We start from the raw sequence: 15,234 nt of genomic DNA, 5'->3' as shown, positions 1-15,234 counted from the left end.
ACTCTGCCATGTTAAATTGATGGAAGAGGAAAAAACACTTGCTACAACAGCCAGTGAAGAAAAAATTGACAAAATTCTACACTCAGTCTTGATTTGAACATGTGAAGTTTGAACTGTGAATGGAAGTGAACTTCCTCCACTTAAAACACCTATGAAAACTCTATAATGATATATTTTATAATGAAAGACTGAACAATTTCCCTCTAAAACCAGAAATGGAGTAAAGTGTCTGCCATTACCACTTAGTAATGGACAGGAAGATCTAGGTAAGATACTATGAGAAGATGTAAAAAGCAGGTAGGTCAGGAAGAAAGAAAGCAAGAAAGCAAGAAAGCAAGAAAGAAAGAAAGAAAGAAAGAAAGAAAGAGGGAGAGAGAGAGAGAGAGAAAGAAGGAAAGAAAGCAAGAAAGCAAGAAAGCAAGAAAGAAAGAAAGAAAGAAAGAAAGAAAGAAAGAAAGAAAGAAAGAAAGAAAGAAAGAAAGATAGAAAGAAAGAAAGCAAAGAAGGAAGGAAGGAAGGAAGGAATGAAGGCAGGCAGGCAGGCAGGCAGGGAGGGAGGGAGAGAGAGAGAGATAGAGAAAGAAAGAAAGAAAGAAAGAGAGAGAGAAAGAAGAGAGATAGAGAGAGAGGAAAGAAAAAGATAGAGAGAGAGAGAGAGAAAGAAGGAAAGAAAGAAAGAAAGAAAGAAAGAAAGAAAGAAAGAAAGAAAGAAAGAAAGAAAGAAAGAAAGAAAGAAAGAAAGAAAGAAAGAAAGAAAGAAAGAAAAAAGAAATAAAACTTTCCCTATTTTCAGATATGATTGCACACCTATAAATATCCCAGAGCATACTAAGAAACTCACAGAATCAGAGAGTTCAGAACAGACACAGGATACTAGATCAATATACACAAACATGTACTCCTAACAAAGGGACATGGATATTAAAAATGCAGTACTGTTAAGAATTGTTGAAAAAGAAGTGTAAATATACCAAATTCTGGGGCTGGGTATTAAAAAAAATGAAGAAAATATGGAGCTGCACTCTGGATTGGAAGAATATCAATGGATTGGAAGATTCAAGATATTTTGAAAATAATGGATTCTAGTCAAATGGCTTCTTGAGTTTCAGATTTAATCCAACTAATATAAAAATCCCAGCAAAGCAATGGTGGCTAGAAGACTGCATTTAACTGGCAGAGACAGATATAAATTGGACAGAATCAAGAAATAAAACCTTCCCTGTTTTGTCAGACAGAATAAAGAACTCAAAAACATAACCATGCTCTTACATTTATGTGTTTCTACACAAAAGTGCAAACACAATTTAATGGAGATATGGTAATCTTTTGAGCAGGTGACTATCATAGGCAAAAAACAACAAACATCAAAGTATTGAAATAGATGAATATCACACACAAACTACAACAACAAAAATTTAGGTATCACCACAGTGAACAATTACGTAAATTGGAGCAAGATTCCACACAAAATGTAAAACCTATACAAATCTTTGGAGAAAAAATGAAAGTAAGATTTTTTCAAATTTAGGATTAGGCAAACTGCCAGATTTGATACCAAATGCATTGTCCATAAAAGAAAATATTAACAAGTGAGTACAAACTGAGTCTAAATATTTTTTAAATTGTGTTCCTTGGAAGTCTCTGTTAAAAGGATGACAAGAAAAGCTAAACCCTAGAAGGAAATACCTACAAACCACACTCAGTTTTCCAATACAGATCAATTTCTATAAAACCAGTTGAACCTCAAAAATCTAGAACTTCCTTCTTCATGAAAACACTAAAAGGCAGATGATGCTGGTGTTGTGGGAGGGGCCAGAGGCTCCAGGAAGGCTGGAGGCTCTGGGCACCTACAGCTGGAGACCAAGGCTCTTCCACAAAGGCTTCCAGAGCTGCAGGGAGGCCAGGGTCATGGCCCAGGCAGATGAGGACAAGGATGGGGAGCTTGTGGGGGCAGAGCTGAGGACAAGGAAGACAAAGCTCCCAATCACCAAGGTGGCCCACCGAGTCAAAGACATGAAGATCAAGTCCCTGGAAGAAAGAGATCTCTCTCTTTGCTCTGCCCATCAAAGAATCTGAGATCATCGACTTTTCCTGGGGGCATCCTTCAAGGACCAGTCTATGAAGATGATGCCTGTGCAGAAGCAGAATTTGCTGGTTGGAGGACCATGTTCAAGACATTTGTCACCACTAGGGATTACCAAGGACACGTTGGTTTTGGTGCCAAATGCTCTAAGCTGGTATCCACTGCCACCCATGGGGCCATCATTCTGGCCAAGCTCTCCATCATCCAGGTGCAGTGTGAAGGCTCCCGGGGGACAAGATTGGCAAGCCACATATCATCCTTTGCAAAGTGCCTTTCCACTGTGGCTCCATGCTGGTGTGCCTCTTCCCTGCCCCAGGGCCACTGGCATTGTCTCAGCCCCTGTCCTAAGAAGCTACTGCTGATGTGGAATTGATGACTGCTACACTTCTACCATGGGCTGCACTGCCAAGCTGGGCAACTCTCCTGAGGCCACTTTTGATGCCATTTCCAAGAGTACACCTATCTCACTCTTAGTCTCTGGAGAGATGGTGTTCTCCAAGTCTGCTTCTCAGGAATTCACTAAGCACCTTGTGAGTACCCACATGAGAACCTCTGTGCAGAGGGCCTAGGCTTCAACTGTGTCCAACACATAATTTTATATTAGAGGAATAAAATGAATGAAGCTGGAAAAAATCCAACTCAATGAAATACCTAGTCAATGATTAATATTGAAGGCTATCTGAGAGTTTATTGCATGTCCTTGTTTGTTGCATTTCCCCAGGAGAAAAAAGAAAAAACAATTCCAAACTTTAAAATCACCCAAAACAAGCAAACAACAAACACAAACTAATCCAGATCACTAGGCTTAATTAATAATCATGTGAGGTTTTTTTACTTAATAAAATTCTCCATTACTTGTTTTTTCTTCCCAAAGCAACTTAAATATGATCCTTTACCACAGAGAGTAAAGTAGCACAATATTAAGGATACCTATATCAGAGTTCCTGCTCTCTCTCAGCAGGTTAAGAGCCTAACATGTGTGCAAGGATATGGGTCCCATCCCTTGCCTGCCCAGTGGTTAGGGATTAGGCTTTTGAGGCAAACTGAGGATTGTAGGCCACAGATACAGCTCAGATCCTGCATATCCCACATCATTGCCACAACAGTTGCAGCTACATGTGTGCACCAAGCCTGGGAATTTCCCTATGCTGCACTTGCAACCCAAAAAGAACAAATACATGCACAATAAAGGTACCTATGAAGAAACCTGTTGTTGCTTTCTGTAGTGTATGTGGGTTTTTTTTAATCTTTATACATAAGTCAATAACATGCATATAAAATGTGGTCTCCTTTCATTTGACTTTAAAATAAATGATTTTTACTATTTTACATTGTGTATAAAACTTTAAAACTTCTCTCATTTTGCCCTTTTGCAGCAAGGAGAATAAAAGCAGTTGGCATTGAAAACAACCATTACTTCCATGATAGGCACACTGAAACAGAAATAAGCCTTAGCAGTAAATCTGTTAAGAAGCACGCGTTTTCTGCATCTGCTTCATGTCCAGCACCATACCATCATTTTTGTTTTGTGGCCATTCTCAGTAAATCTCCCATGACTAGTAGGTAACACATTTGCATGAAGACTTTGTACCTGAAACTCATTTTCTATTTTCTGAATCTGTGTCTATGAATTCTAGGACTTGCCTTTTATATCAAAATACATGTAGATAGGTTTATATAATAAGAACAAGTCTACGCCTTTTACATACTGGTTTTTAAAAGACAAATGCTACTAAATGCATCAAATCCTTTACCATTTGTGATTGTCTCCATGGAAACACTACCTGGTGAGTAGATATAGCATAATTAATGCCACATTTGACTTATTAGAACAGTATTTTCCCTCCACTTCACCAGCGTATACACAAAAATGTTGATTGATATTTGTTCTCATACCCCAAAGTACTTTTCAAAAACATCACTTTTCACTATCACAGTCAAACTGAGAAAAAACTGCAAATGTTGTAACAAAACCATAGCTTACCATAGTTTTCTTTTGTACTATGCTACAGAACTCTCTTTGCCAAAGCATTAAATTATACCAAAATTAACATATACTAATGAAAAATTAAAGCTACATATGTTTCTATATACATTTAAGTGCTGAGGGAAAAACCACCCATGTAAATATCCCAAGTATTTATCAAAATACTCCAAGATGTCTCCAGTCCCCCTCCCAGACACCCATGACCCAGGGCTGCGGTGGCACATAAAGAACCCAGCTTCACCAGGAAGGAGCATCAGAACCTTCTGGACAAACACGATGGCAGGCAAGAGTCCTCTGGGAGTGCAGCAATCAGGGAAGAAGAGCAGAAGCAACAGCTGCTGAGGGTCTGGGCTGGCATCATGCTACTCCAGGGGAGCAGCCCACTGAGGTCTGTCCAAGCTATCACCAAATCTTTCCAAAAGTTGCTGGTGGTTGTTGTGATTGGCATCGAGCTGAGCAAAATACACACAGGAATACTGGCTATCCTTTGTACAATTTTACTTTACCTCTAGTTGATTTACAGTATTCTGTCAATTTCTGTGGTACAGCATAGTTACCAGTTATTCACATGCATTCATTTTCTCACATTATCCTCCACTGTGTTCCATCACATGTGATTAGATATGGCTTCCTGTGCTATATGGCAGGATCTCATTGCTTATCCACTAAAATCTAAGAGTTTGCATTCACCAACCCTGACTTCTTCATCTATTCTACTCCCTCTTCCCCTCCATTGGCAACCACAACTGTGCTCTTCAAGTCATGAGTTTGTTTCTCTTCTGTAGACAGGTTCATCTATGTCCTGTGTTGTATTCCAGATATAGTGATATCACACGGTGTTTTTCTTTCTCCTCCTGAGTTACTTCTCTTAGTATGTGTGTCTCTAGTTCCATTCATGGTGCTGCAAATGGCATTATTTTTCTTCTGTTTTATGGCTGAGTAGTAGTCCATAAGGTATGCGCTTTTAAAATGTAAAAAGTGTGATGTTTTATATTCTGTGTTATACCTCTTTCAGGACACCCATTGACCTGCAGCACAGGACAAGAGAAGAGTGGTGTCCAACCTGGGGCTGGAAGAGAAGGTCAGCTATGAGTTGGAAAAGGAAAAAAAAATTCTGCCAGGAGTGGGAGGAAGTGAAAGTACAGAAGGCAAAGTGGCTAGTCTGGCACTCCATGGAGTCTCAACTGTGAGCTGGCAAGTAGAAACTGTAAACCAGGATAACAATGGAGATGTGTCAATCACAATAAATTACATAATATATTCACTTGCTTAAAGATATGTTGAAAGAGTCCAGGGATTTGATGGTAGAGTCATTGTTTGACACTGTTCTAAACATAACCCTTGGTCTCCAGGTGAAGGAAGTATGGACCCAGAATGTTGGGATCATGTGGGAGAAAATTTAAAGCACACCCATCCATCTGGGGCCTCTCTTTCTGTTTCTGTTTTTTCTACATGGGGACTAACAAGGACATTTTGGATCCCTTGTGGAAACATAAAGAAAATATCATATCTTCTATTCCCCTCAACCTCAGGATAATGCCTTTCTTGATGAGAATTTAAATAAACCATTAGCTGTGGAAGCAGAACTGACTTACCTTCCATCAGCCCTAAAATCTGCATGCCTTGTAACTATTTTCCCTGACCCTTAAGTCACAGGGCAAAATATGCATACACACATCCCTTTTGACTTTGAAGCTCTTAAGCCTCTTCATGATGGTATGATTCAGAATGGAGTTGCAGCTGCCTTTACTATGAGCATGGTAGAAAGCATGCAGACACTCCATCTTCCCCCATGGGATTGGCATATGAGAGCCAAAGCCACCCTAGATGGTGGAGATTATTTCATTTGGAGGTCTATTCTGTTGGACTTCTGTCAGGAACAAGCTGGTTTAAGTCAAAGAAATAATGTTCACAATTCTTTTGAAATGTTGGTAGGGACAGGGCCCATTCTTGACCTGGAAAATCAATCCTTGGGCATAGGAACTGCTGTGTGTAGGAGTCCAATGGGCCTGGATGACACTTCCTGATTGGGAAACACCCAAGCATCGATTGTACAATATCTTCAAGGCCCTACAGAACCTTATCCACAATTTGTGGACCACCTAACTGAATGGGATGGTGCCAGGTGGTACACTCTCAAGCAGCTGAGATGTCAATGTATCAATTGGCATATAAAAATGCCAATCACGGCTGTAAAAGGGCAATGGCCTCTGTAAAAATTCAGGGGGTATCTCTGAATTTGTGAAGGTGTGTCAAGATGGAGGGAGTACAGGTCATACTCAAAGAGTGCTTGTTACAGCATTAATAGGAACACACTTTGAATCAGATCTCTTTTGTACTGACAGGTTTTACACAGGAGGATCTTTTTTTATGGCTAAAACTTCAAACTTAGAAATAGGAGGTCTCCATTTTGCTTGTTTGTATGTGTATGGCATTGCCAAAATTAATTCATAAACGAGCTCTACTTAACTGGCATAAAAGAAATTAAGCACCTACATAAATTCTCAATATACATAAAGTAAATCCATTTTCGGTTCTTGTGACCTGGAAGATATTCAGTAGTTGATATTCATTACTATCAAAGTTTGTTGATCAAATGAATATATACATGTCTTTAGAGCCATCAACATTTAGTATGCATGATAAAGTATTGCACCTAGATTTAATACAACTCAAATGAGATATTGAGGCTTCAGTTACTGAATAAAAACTAAACTCATTTAAGACTTAATTGTGATGTTTGGTGACATCCTGAGGTGTCCTGTAAAAAAAAGTAGGAGGTGTGTTTTCAGTAGAAAAAAAAATGAAGGAATAATGGAATTACATGTTTATTAAGGGAAAAGAAAGTAAGTCTCTTATAGCTTGTTACTCTAAAGAGAAAATAGTGGACAAAGTAAAGTGGATACAGAAAATAATGGAAGGTTTGTGGGAAGTGAACAATGAGAAATAAATCTTATACATTGTCAGGACTGACTACGTTTAAACTTTCAGTAAACTACTTTTAACAGTAAACTAATGTAAAACCTGAATTTTAATGTAGTCTCTCTTAAAATAAGGTTTTCTTAAAATATTGTTTTTAGTAAGAGATTATATGAATTTCCCTGCCTTAAATTTGTATGTGCTTTGAAAATCCTTTGGTCTCATTCATTAGACAAATAACTAATGTTAAAGAATAATCTATGATTCTGACCATATATTTTTATAGTATTCCATATATATAATATATATATTATCATATATATGCATATGTGTATATATTTGTGTTTAGCAAATTTGTAACAAAGAAACAAAGTTTGTTTACAAACTTGCTAAACACAAATTACAGGGGAAACCATGTCAAATAAAAAATGGGATGGAAAAATTATTCCCTTCTTGCCAGAATTTTGCCACCCTAATGCCCTTGTAACATGGTAAGAGTCTGCTCCTAAATCACAGAAGTTAGGATAAGTAAGGAATAGCTGTAAATACGACAGTCAGGGCTATGGGAAGTCCAAGAGGGCTGCTTGCTTCTTGCCAGCTCCCTGATGAAACCAATGAAAAAAATGGTTGAAAAATGTGTTTTCCATTTGGGACATACATTCTACAGTCCTAATAAGGCTATAATGGGTAACTAAATGAGGGTATTTAAAAAAAGAAGCCCTTTATCACAGCCCTCGTTGCTATAATGACCTGCTTCTGCTAGTAAGGCTTTTGCTGAATTTTGTCACGTTTGGGGAATTTTACATGTCACTGATATCCCTTATAATCCCCAAAGGCAAGTAATAGTAGAAAATGCACATCATAAATTGAAACTCCAACTTAAAAAAGCAAAAGGGGGGAAGAAGAAGTCTCCTCCACCCTCACAAGATTATTGAGAGAAGTTTGCTTACTTTAAATTTTTTCATGTGCAGTGATCAAGGAGTAATGCCCATAGAACAGCATTATGGCCAGCATATTCCTGGTACCTCTCCATTAGTATACTGGAAATCACCTGAAGAAAACATATGGGAAGGTCCTGATGCTTTAATAACTTGGGGTAGAGGTTATGCTTGTGGTTTCCCATAAATTTTGGCTGCAGCTTTCCAGATTCCTGTAAGGTGTATAAAAAGTGACATGAAGGAAGGCCACCTGTCACATGACTTCTGACTTATGACACTAGGAGCCAACAAAATAAGGATGATACCAGCATCCATCTGAGGATGACAACAAGAACCCAAGATACCAAGCCAATAACCTGGGTCCAAGTGAAGGAGACACTTAACATGGCAGAAGAATCCCTGTGTCAAGTAAAGCTACCTATGAATCCTGAAAATCAACACACTGCCACCGTTACTGTCATCACCCTTGCAGTAACTGGGGCTAATGGGGAACAATATAGGACAGTCATTCCTAGACCTTCATTATTGAGAGCTATGAGAGGGGAGGATAAACCTCCGTTAGTATATGTAATGATACGCAGATCCTCTCATGTCCAAAAATGTCTACTTTACCAGATATGCGTTTAGAGGGTGCCCCGTGTAATTACACAGGACACATGGTACCCATGCCTTTTTGTCTTAGCCATAATGCTACAATTTTGCCTTGGAGTTTGCCTACGAATAATCAGGTCTGGTTGATAGAAACTCCAAAAGGAACAAGGCAAAAAGTCCCTAGGTTGTTGCTATCAATACTAAGTATTTGCAAAGGAACATAGTCACAAGATGATAAATATGCTAAGCTGTCTGATACAATTGCTAAACAAGCCCTTTCCTGGATACAGGGAGAAACAGAATGGGATGGTTGCATGGTGAATACACCTTGAGTTTTTGTTGTCTGTTTTTCCTATTCAAAACAATAGGGCAATAAATTGGGGACCTAACAGAGAATTTGGATCTGCTAATAATAAAATTCTTAGGCTGAGAAAATGGAAAGGGGAACCAATTCTAACTTGCAGACAATTCTAACTTGCAAATACATTGGCCCACTTTGGGATTTGCTGGCTCAAAACTAAAAATTGGAAAGGGGCCACTGCAAAATACTCAATGGAAATTAGCTGCAGCCTCACAAAGAGTTTCCTTATGGGATGTAAATTATACTATGATAAACAAATGTAATCATCTGAATATGTTTGGATACCTCCCTTATTCATTCAATCTGGATTCAGACTGACGTCTTTGCTTCTTATGTGCTTATGGTAGGAAAAGGGTTATAGGTCTCTTTTACTTCTAGTTCTCAGATATACCATAGACAATGCATGAATTGTTATTTACATCATGTGTTAACAAATAAAACAGGCAAGCATCTATTATGGTGATGTATCAACCTACTGCAATCTGGCTAAATGTACATCCTGCTGAACCTTGGGAACAAAACCCCACGTTACCTAATTTACACAATGTATTTCAGAATAGCCTCTACAGAGGGGAAAAAAAAATGATTGCTTTGATTCTTGGAGCTATATTTGCTATTATTGGAATGATAATAACTTCATTTGGTCCTGGGCTTTTATTTGTAGGACGTATTTTGATGACTTATTCCATTTAATTTCTAGTGATTGGTGTGTTCATTTGATCTCTTTTTTTTCCATGATTCAGTTTGGCTGGCTGCGCGGCTCTAGGAAGCTGTGCATTTCTTCTAGGTTGTCCAATTGGTTAGCATATAATTGCTCATAGTATTCTCCTATGGCTTTGTGTATTTCTGCAGTGTGTGTTGTAATTTATCCTCTTTCATTTCTCATGTTATTTATTTTAGCTTTTGTCTCCCCTTTTCTTTGTGAGTCTGCCCAGGGGTTTGTCAATTTTGTTTGCCTTTTCAAAGAACAAGCTCTTGGTTTTATTGATTTATCCTATTATTTCTGAATGTTTTTATTGTGTCCCTTGATGATCTTTGATTTCCTTCCTTCAGCTGACTTTAGGTTTTGTTTGTTTTTTTCTAATTCATTTAGATGTCGGGTTAAGTTTTTGATTTGTGATTTGTCTTCTTTTTTGAGGACGGCCTGTATAGCTATGAATTTCTGCCTTGGCACTGCTTTTGCAGCATCCCATAGGTTGAATGGTTGTGTTTGCATTGTCATTTGTCTCAAGGTATTTTTTAATTTGCTTCTTAATTTCCTCATTGCCCCATTGGTTTTTGAGTACCATGTTTAGTCTTCATAAAGTCTGTTTTTTTTCTCATTTCCTTTCCTGTGGTTGATTTCTAGTTTCCTGCCATTGTTGTCATAGAACATACCCGAAGTAAATTCTATACTCTTAAATTTGTTGTGGTTAGTTTTGTGCTCCAGTATGTGATCAATCTTTGAGAAAGTTCTATCAGAGCTTTCTGATTAATGTATAGTCTGATTAATTTGGATGAAGTGTTCTGAAAATGTCAATTAAGGCTAATATTGCTATTGTTCTCTTTAGAATCTCTGTTGCTTTATTGATCTTTCTGTCTAGACGGTCTGTCCATTAATGTGTAAGGTCTCCTATTATGACTGTATTCTCATCAATTTCTCCTTTTATGTCTGTTAGCATTTGTGGTATGTATCTGGGTGCTCCTATATTAGGGGCATGTATATGAATGATGGCAATAACTTCTCCTTGAATGGATACTTTTACCATGAAATTGCATTGTTCCTTTTTTATTGTTATGTCCCCAAAACAATATTTTTCCAACTGTATAGCAAGGGGACCCAGCTACATATACATGGATACATAATTATTTCTCCCATTAACATGCTCCATCATAAGTGTCTAGACATAGTTCTCAGTGCTACAGAGCAGGATCTCATTGCTAATCCATTCCCAAAGCGATAGTTTGCACCTGGTAACCCCATGCTCCAAATCCATCCCACTTGCTCCCCCTCCCCCTGGGCAACAAGGCTATTCTCCAAGTGCATGATTTTCTTTTCTGTGGAAAGGTTCCTTTTTGCTGTGTATTAGAGATCAGATATGAGTGGTATCATATGGTATTTGGCTTTCTTTTTCTGACTACCTTCACGCAGGATGAGAGTCTCTAGTTCCATCCATGTGGCTGCATATGGAGTTGCTTTGTTCTTTTATGGCCAAGTATATTTCATTGTGTATATATATACCACATCTTCCTAATCCAACCATCTGTTAATGGACATTTGGGTCGTTTCCATGCCTTGGCTATTGTGAATAGAGCTGCATTGATCATGCGGGTGCAGGTGTCTTTTTTTAAGGAAAGTTGTGTCTGGATGTATGCCCAAGAGTGGTATTGCTAGGTCATATGGTAGTTCTATGTATAGTTTCCTGAGGTACCTCCATACTGTTCTCCATAGTGGGTGACCCAGCTTGCATTCCCACTGATAGTGCAGGAGGGTTCACTTTTCTCCACACCCCTTCCAGCACTTGTTACTTATGGACTTAGGAATGATGGCCATTCTGACTGGTGTGAGGTGGTATCTCATGGTAGTTTTTGATTTGTGTTTCTCTACCAATCAGGGATGTTGAGCATTCATTCAAGTGCTTGTTGGCCATGTGCATATCTTGCTTGGAGAAATGTCTATTCAGGTCTCTTGCCCATTTGTCCATTGGGTTGTGGGCTTTTTCCGGTTGAATTGGATGAGTTGTTTGTATATTTTAGAGACTAAGCCCTTGTCAGCTGCATCACCTGAAACTATATTCTCCCATTCAGCCAGTTGTCTTTTTGTTTTTGCTGTGGTGTCCTTTACTGTGCAAAAGCTTGAATAGGTCCCACTGCTTTATTTTGTCTTTTATTTCTGTTGCTTTGGGAGACTTACCTGAGAAAACACTCATAAGGTTGAGGATGGAGACTCTTTTGCCTATACTCTCTTCCAGGAGTTTTATGGTGTCTTGTTTTACATCCAGGTCTTTCAGCCATTTTGAGTTTATTTTGGTCCATGGTGTGAGGGCGTGTTCTAGTTGCACTGATTCCCTTGTAGCTTCTATGATTCCCAGGAATTCTTGCTGAATAGACTGTCTCTTTCTCATTTTATGTTCTTGCCTCCTTTGTCAAAGATTAATTGACCAGAGGTGTCAGGGTTTATTTCTGGGTTACCTATTCTGATCCATTGGTCTGTCTGTCCATAATGGTACCAGGAACACACTGTCTTGATGACTGTGGCTTTGTAAAATGGCTTGAGTTCTGGGAGAGTTACACCTCCTGTTTTGCTTGGGCAATTCTGGGTCATTTTTGGTTGCCTATAAATTCGTGGATTGTTTGTTCTTGTTTTGTGAATATTGGCATTGATAATTTGATAGGGATTGCATTGAATCTGTAGATCGCTTTGGGTAGTATGGCCGTTTTTACAATGCTAATTTTTCCAACCCAGGAGCATGGAGTACCTTTCCATTTCTTTTCATCTTCTTTAGTTTCCTTGATTAATGTTTTATACCACTCAGGACATAGGTCCTTAGCCTCCTCGGGCAGGTGTATTTCCAGGTATTTGATTTTTGGAGGTGCAGTTTTAAAACGAAGTGTGCTTTTGTATTCCTTTTCAAAACGTTCATTTTGAGCATACAGAAATGCGATTGATTTCTGAATGTGAATCTTATATCCTGCTACTTTCCTGAATTTGTTGGTAACTTTGGTTTGAGTCTTTTGGGCTTGTCTATATATAGCATTGTGTCAAAAAGCCCTTTAAGAGACTCCTACTTTATGATAATTTGACAAGTGTGTCGTTCCACTAAAACCTGTTCTGATAAAAAACACTCCTGGCCCTCCTGTGGTATTGAAACTCTTTTGTCTAAAACTATTCCTCTCTTTCCCCTTTTGTACTTTAGTTAGAATTAGAATGGGAGCAATCCAATCCCCTTTTTGAATTTTCCATGGAACCATCTTGGAAACCATCACCTGCTCTCTATCATCCCCCTCTATTACCCAATAGCCTACTGGGAACACAACCCCCTTGTTCTGTTAGCCCTGGCCTTCCCGCTATAAAGCCTAGAGTATCAGCTGATAATAGTTTTTCCAATTCAGTTGTAATAGTAGTAGGAGTTTCCCTAGAAAGGAGAAACCATGGAGATCTATTGTGATGTTGAACATTCCTGCTGAGCATAGTTCCAGGGAATCCTGCCTCCTTGGTTGAGAGTTTGGCTCTGGTTCTGATTAGGGGAAGTTTCCTTGATTGATGGGGCTGGAATCTTGCCCAGTAGGAGTTTCTTGACAAGGGTGTTCCATCCATATGAAAGATGCACTGGCACTGATTCACGCAATAATTTCCTTCCTTACATCTTGGACATAGTCTGAGCTGCTTATTATTGTTACTAGAAGCTGACAAAACTCTGTGAAAGGAAGGTCAGGCTCCTGACATTGTTTTTTCAGTATGTCCTGTCTTGCCACAATTAAAACATTTTTCTGAAAAAATGTTTATCAACATTTAAATTAGCCACTGCTTGGGCTAGCATTGGGGCCTTAAAGGACTGCCTCCGCACTCCCTGACAGGCTTTAATATATTGGGCAAGGTTTGCTTTTCCTTTTAAAAATCCTATGGCTGTTTTGAGGTCAGTGTTTGCATTTTCATATGCTCACATTTGCAAAATAGTACCATGCACCTCAGAGTGAGTAATTTGTCATTTTCATGCTTCTTGAACATGAGCTAGAAATTCAGTATAAGGTTCCTTAGGGCCATGTAGGATGTTTTGAAAAGAAGTATTTCTTTGACCCTTAGATTCAATTCTACCCCATGCTGGTAAGCAACATTGTCTAATCTGCTCAATAGCCAAATCCTTCATTCTCACTTGAGCCTGAAGATTACTCCAAGGACCAACCCCTAACAATTGTTCCATTGTAATTGGAACATTTCAAGCCTGATTATGACTAGCAGGAATCTGGGCATGATCTTGCCACCCAGACTTAAACTTCAAATATTCACTAGGTGGCAGCATAGCATGGGTTAAATGATGCCAATCAGAAGGAATCACATGATTTCCTTCAGCTACTCCCTACATGATTCCTTTTGTAAAGAGAGAATTAACACCATAGTTTTGCATGGCCTGTTTTAATTCTTTAGGAGGTTTAAAAGGAAGGGCTCATGAATGAACTCATAAACGCCATCAGCGTTGGTGGGATCAGCCTCTGGAACCATTGCCTCCCTGACAGTTACTGGAAGGGCTAGATGTGTAGTCTCCAAATCATCTTCCCTTCAATCTTGTAAAATTCCCTGTTGAATGGCTGATAGATGGTGCTCAGGGATAATGCTCATTTTCCTTACAACCTGACAAGAAGGAGAGGCTTGATGAGTCCTCCGCACCTCACTCCTTATAGGAGGCACCTGGAGAATATCAACATAAAAAAATTGGAGCCAAAGGCTCAGGATCCAAAGATTCTCTATCAAAATCTTGTTCAGGGATGGCATATTTAGGTTCCTCAACACAGGCGTAACCTCCCTTTCTCTTCCTCCTCTAAGTTCTCTGTAGTCTGTAGAGGTTCTAACCCTGATTTCATTAAGCTCCAAGTACTCCAAATGGAGCCTGGGATCAGAGCACTCTTATCAAGCCATATCTTAAGTTCCATTCCTACCTTTGCCCATATTTTTAAATCTAAAGCTCCTAACAGGAAATCAAACACAATGTTTCTTACTCGTCTGAAAAACTCCCAAAAGCTTACTTTCACTTGTTTTTGCACCCCCTCCTTTAAGGAGTTGTCCTAACAGACAAATGTAAGGACAACACTTCCCTGCAATTACATTAGTTCCCATGTTCCCATAAATACCTGAGCGAGGGGACTTACCCTCAGAATTTCTTTAGCTTTTCCATGCAAAATTCTTCCCTTCCTCTCAGGGCTCCAGAGCAATTCCATGGAATGAAACTCCACTGCTGTCATGGCCCTTCATTCTTCAAGCCCCAAGTTGGGCAGCGCTTGATGAGACCAGCTCAGCCTGTGAGAGCTGAAGAATGGGCACAGTGAAACTTAAGAAAAAATTAATATAAAGCAAGACACAGAGACATTTATCTTAGTTAACGGAGGGAACCCTGGATGACTCGAGGTCTCAGAGACCAAGAGCACCACCTCAAGAAACCGCACTGCTTTTACTGTGCTCTTTGGGAGTACATCAAGTGAGGTGGGGGTTGTAGGTTCAGGATATGTTCTTTTTTTATTATTTTGAAGTTTTTTATTATTTAAAAATCACACAGCTGGTAGCTGGTTAAGCTTTAACCTTGAGCTTTAGGCAATTAGCAATCATTAGCATTTGAGGAATCTTGGCATTAGCTGTCTATACATAGCTTCTAGAGAATCATCA

The 15,234-nt window shown here is 39.0% G+C and overlaps 1 pseudogene; it reads left to right on the top strand.

The window, feature by feature from the left end:
- The first annotated feature begins 276 nt into the window (after nt 1-276).
- LOC110257924 (small ribosomal subunit protein uS5 pseudogene) lies at nt 277-2,652 on the top strand (annotated as a pseudogene).
- Nucleotides 2,653-15,234: the final 12,582 nt, after the last annotated feature.

Source organism: Sus scrofa, chromosome Y (assembly GCF_054392235.1).
Source record: "Sus scrofa isolate SSC_HxYL_T2T_F1_AM1 chromosome Y, Sscrofa_HxYL_maternal_Yorkshire_Landrace_v2.0, whole genome shotgun sequence".
NCBI lineage: Eukaryota > Metazoa > Chordata > Mammalia > Artiodactyla > Suidae > Sus > Sus scrofa.
This window is presented reverse-complemented; position numbering and strand designations above follow the sequence as displayed.